General features: G+C 37.8%; 1 long non-coding RNA gene across 1 annotated transcript; it reads right to left on the bottom strand.

The window, feature by feature from the left end:
* Positions 1 to 364: 364 nt before the first annotated feature.
* Positions 365 to 1689, bottom strand: LOC133738616 (uncharacterized). The gene is made up of 3 exons (XR_009860189.1): positions 1630 to 1689; positions 1245 to 1317; positions 365 to 425 (listed from the first exon to the last, which is right to left on the bottom strand). It is a non-coding gene; the product is annotated as an uncharacterized LOC133738616 (long non-coding RNA).
* Positions 1690 to 5438: the final 3749 nt, after the last annotated feature.

The raw sequence follows: 5438 nt of genomic DNA, 5'->3' as shown, positions 1-5438 counted from the left end.
CATATTACTAGTCTCCTGTTACAATTGGTATGCATGCATCTGGAAATTAAAATTACCCGTTCATGAAACCATAAAATCCACATCCAAAATCATTCATTGCAATTTCCACTAATCCATCATTGTCTCATGTACACAAACCTAATCATAAGCATCAGTTCAAAATGACCCATATCTACTAATTTGAATCTGCAAACAAGTCCACATTCTTAATGAAAGAAGAATTTCTACTAGACACAAGTTAAATATAAGAACTAGTTCCATAAGTGATGATTTCTCAGATTTGGCTCTCTTTAATTGTTCCGACTTATGACTATTGCACAGAGTACCTGGGATGATCAGTTTACTCAATTTTTGTTCAAATCGAGCATCAACTTATTCCCGTCTCCCTCCTCTTCTTCTTCCTCCTCTTCTTCTTTTCCTTTCTTCTGTTTCAACAAAATCCCAAAAGGAAAAACAGGTTTTATTAGGTGTAATGAAACAGAAACCCAGAAGACTAGTTTCATGAACTCAGAAATTATGGAAGGCACCCCTTCAAATCTATTGCTTTTGACTATTAACTACTGAAATATTTATGCATCATGGCTGTCTTTGTTCAGTTCAGCTATCTATTATGTAACTTATCACAGCTCATTGAACTGTCTATTTCCTAGCACTTAATCAGATCAAATTCATTTTGTTCTCCGGTTGCACTTAATGAATTCTTCGAAGCATTTGATTTTTCTCATCAAACAATCTCAAACTAAATCCATCAAATCAATTACTGGTTATTGGGTTGCAGCATGTTGGTGATCAAAGAAAAGTTATAGGAGGAAAAAAAAAACAAAGAGAATAGCTAATCCAAGTTTTACCAATTTGTTTGTTGATATTCGTCTCTATCTTTCTGTACATCAGCTGAAAGAAGAACTTTGAGGATTGATGAGCCGCCATACCTCCTTTTCATACAAAATACTATGCTTCACAAAAGCAATTTGCCACTACCTTCTTTGGATTACAGTTATAACTTCACAAAAGCAATAAAATCTCGCTAATACTGTAATGCAAAGAACATAGCAATAAAAGTACACAAATCAAAAGAAGATATCAAAGCTATAACCATAATCTAAATTTGGGAAAAAAATTCAGCAATAAAATTTGGCTACAATCTTCATAACAATATCCCCTCTTTTTAAAATCAAATCTATAAAACCTGAGTGGTATATATAATCCAATTAGAGAAAAGTCATAAGAAGAAGAAGAAGCACTACCTTCACTACCCTGCCTTACGAAAAGCAAGCAATCCAACAATAACCCAACCCTAAAAACTTCAACCAACACAACCTGCACATAAGGCAATCAGAAAATAACATATTAAAAAATATCATCAATCCTCTGCGAGAAACTAAAGAACATGATACAAAAAACTGGAAGACCTGATTAAGACATGCAAGGAAGAAAAAAAAGTAATCCAACAATCGAATAAATGAGGATTAAGACATGCAAGTTTTTTCCTTGTTTCGATGGATTAGAGCACTACAATGATATGTGAACCAATGCAAATGGTATCAAATACTATAGGTGATTTGTAACAAATCACGCTTAATTTTTTTTTTTCATGAGTAGGAATTGAGTCATACAAAGATGAAATCTCACCTATTTCTTTTTGCTAACAGACCTTCAGAAATCTCACCTATTTCTTTTTGCTAACAGACCTGCAATGCAATAAAAAGTACGAATAAGGATTTCATACAAAGAAGAATGAATGATGCAATTGACAAAAGAAAAATTAGGCATACAGCTTTTAAGAATAGAAATGCATCATATAATTCGTATCAAACACAAACTATAGCTATGAAGATCATGAATATGAGAGAAAGGGTCTATGAATTCAGTTGAAAGAATGAGGAAAACCAGACTGAAGCAGAAACCACAGCTAAGAAGGCAATCATATCAATGAAGCATAACAGTAATCAATATCTTCTCTTAGAATTCCCCCTTTCTTAATGTGCACATAATCTTAAAATAGAAATGAAATTTTAAAATAAAGGTTACTTAGGATTGGTAAACGCTATAGCCTGCATAGGCTAGGCTTAAATTATATCAAAGTTACACCAGCTAAAGCTTTTCTGATATCAAGAAAAGATCAAAATGTTAACATCCCATCTCATAGCTGAAAGACCACATCAAATCAATTATCAGCATTCTCACAAAATATAAAAAAATAAAAAAATAATTATTGGCATAAGCTCAAGAACACTATTGTCTAGCACTCAACTGAATAACCCAACAAATAAACCTTAGAATGCAAAGTTTCTTGCCGAGCATAGATGTAATACCCGAAAAATTCAAATTAATGTCCGATGACATTTTGGAAATGATTTCGTAGGCGTGGGCACGAATACGAAGCTTGAAGGAGTTGTGGAATTAGTTCGAACGATTTTATTTCGAAAACGAACGTTATTTAGGGGGTCTTGAAAAGTGACTTCTTATACGTTCAAAATTTGGGAAAACTTCCTTCATGAAAGTTGTAGAGCTCGTCGATACGAGTTCGTGGACATGTAGAACGCAATATTCGGAGTTCGTATGATTAAGTTATGAATATTTGAAAATTGGGAATTTTCTATAAATAGGAAAAATATCTGATTTTTCATTTAAGGACGAAACATTTTCATTTTTGCTGAACAGTCCCCCAGCTCTCTCCGTTCTCTCTCTTCTTTCGACCGTCAGACCCAACGGGTCTTAGCCGACCCGACCCGGATTTTCCTTCCTCCTCCGGCGTCCTCCGGCCACGACCCGGACACCATGGTGATCGCCGCTCCAAGCCCGGCCTCCCTCCGGTGTCGCCTTGCCCCGCCGCTGCCCCCAGATGGAGATCGAAGAAGCCAGCCAAGAGGAATCCGACCCGACCGGAATTCCATTTTTCCGGCGTTGCATGGGCCGATCGTTCCCATTTTCGTGATCTCCTCCTCCCCCTGATCATCCCCATATAGGCCTTGCTTGACGATTTGGAGTGTGGAGTGAAAGATCACGAGTTGAAGATTTCGACGTCCCTGATTCAATCTGGAATCTGATCAGACGCACGAGATTAATCCAACTTCAACGCTTGATCTAGGACGATCTAGGCCGAACCAGGCTTAGCTCCAGGTATGAAAGTCGACCACCCTTTCATTTTGAACCAGTTTGTAGTTGGTCACTTTGCCATCTGAGGTGGTTGACCGGCGTTGACCGCCGCGTTGACCGCCCACTGACCACCGCTTGTGGCGGCGCATCAGACCATATTTCGAGTTTTCATTATCTAGGCGATGATCTATGCATCCATACGAGCGTTTTGATATATAACATGGTCATGTTAGAAAAAGTTGATAAATAGTGGATTTACGTTTTGACGTTACTATTTAACGTTTTTACGTTTATCTTCGGTTTACGATCTGTGAAGATCTGACCATCGGTTTTGCTTCAATTTTGGATATGTTGATCGTATGACTGTCCCGGTGACCTTGTGAGGTCATGGGCGAAGATCCGACCGTTGGATCTTCGTATAATTGAGAAATAGTGATTCGGAAGGCGATTCGTGAGAATCTGACCGTCGGATTTTCATATAATTTTGTGGAGATGTTAGTAAAGGCGATTCAGGAAGATCTGACCGTTGGATCTTCGTGATAATTTTGGAGGATGATCCTAAAGGCGATCCGTGAGGATCCGACCGTTGGATCATCATTAAATTCAGATCCGACCGTTGGATCATCGTTTAATTTGAATCTGAGCGTTGGATCGTCGTTTAATTACATATTTGAGTTGTTGGCTAAGTCAAGATCATTATTGGACTAGGTGATTGACGGTTTGAGTTGGTGGACGATTGTGGATCGTATTTTGAGCTGAATTGAAGACGCAGCGGGATTATCGAGGTGAGTAAACCTCACGTGGTTCATATTACGAACCCAATATATTTAATTGCTTTATTTTGCAATCATATGAACTATTGTTGGTGTATTAGACATTCCTGTGTGAATGTCTGTATATATATTATTACGTGAAATAATATGTATTGTTGGAGTTGTGTTGAGTTTATTGTTGAGAAACAATATATTGTGAGAGGTATTGAGTTTATTGTTGAGAAACAATATATTGTGAGAGGTGTTGAGTTTTATTGTTGAGGAACAATAAATTGTTGTGATCTGTGGAGATCACTAGGTCACGAGGTGACCATGGCATCTATTAGTGAATCACGCTCTCGTACCGGGCTGGTGGTTATTAATAGTATTAAATCGTAATCACGTCTGTGGCCGGACGAGTGGTTACGTTCAGTTAGAGCTCTAGTCTGTCTGCCAAATGTGGAGTGACCTTATGAGTGAAATTGAGAGTAACTCATAAGTGTCAATATATATATGGTAACCTTATGAGGGAAATTGAGAGTAACTCATAAGGGTCTATATATATATATGAGTCTGTCTACCAAATGTTGGGAAATCTTATGAGCGAATTTGAGAGTAACTCATAAGTGTCTATATATATATATGAGAGTGAGGGATCTTATGAGCTAAATTGAGAGTAACTCATAAGTGTCTACATATATATATGAGAGTGAGTGATCTTATGAGCTAAATTGAGAGTAACTCATAAGTGTCTATATATATATATGAGAGTGAGAAAGTAACGTGGGTTTGTGGTAGTCTTGAAATATAATAAATCAACAGTTCTTTCTTGTTTACTCATACTGGCTGTAAAAAGCTTACCGGGTTTTGTGTTGTTGCAACTCCCGGTACACTATTCAAATTGTGTAGCGGGTAATCCTACAGGACAGGAGAACCAGGACGGTGATCGTGCGGTTAGAGCAATTGTTAGAGTTTTACAACAATTGTAAGTTGTGAGGTGTGTTATGCTCATTTGAGCTTTATAATATATTGTGAGAGTGAATTGTAATAATGAACTCGAAGTTTCGAGATTTGGTTTTTTTGTAATTGTAATTATTCAGGTTTCGGATTTGAATTTATCATTCAAAATCCGGGGCGTGACAGTTTGGTATCAGAGCGTAAGGTACATATTTGGTGATAATCAGTACCTCCCGAGTGATGGCCCGTCTGCAGCGGATCCCCATCATATACTCTTCGGTACTGGTATAATCATTGGGTATGTCTTAGTATGGGGTCTAGACAACGTGTAAGTCCGTAGGACGGTAGAGTTGTCTACTAAGTTCGTATTAGAATAAGTTTAGTTTCCGCGAGTTGTGATCTTCGAGGAATAGGAACCTCTGGATTTTACTCTGATGAGTCGGTGAGGTAGAGGTCGAGTCTGATGTAGGGACAGGATCTTTCTATGGAGACAGTTGAGGATGAGGTGGAGGCATTAGAGGTTGAGTTGCCTAGTCTACCTGTAGTTGATGTGATGGATGTTATTCTTGGGTTGAAATGGTGAAAGAGATTGAGACCCTAGGAATAGTTGAAAAGAGAATTGATCTCACCAAC

The sequence above is a fragment of the Rosa rugosa genome, chromosome 3 (assembly GCF_958449725.1).
Source record: "Rosa rugosa chromosome 3, drRosRugo1.1, whole genome shotgun sequence".
Taxonomy (NCBI): domain Eukaryota; kingdom Viridiplantae; phylum Streptophyta; class Magnoliopsida; order Rosales; family Rosaceae; genus Rosa; species Rosa rugosa.
The sequence above is the reverse complement of the archived record's forward strand: the minus strand, read 5'-3'. Positions and strand labels throughout refer to the sequence as shown.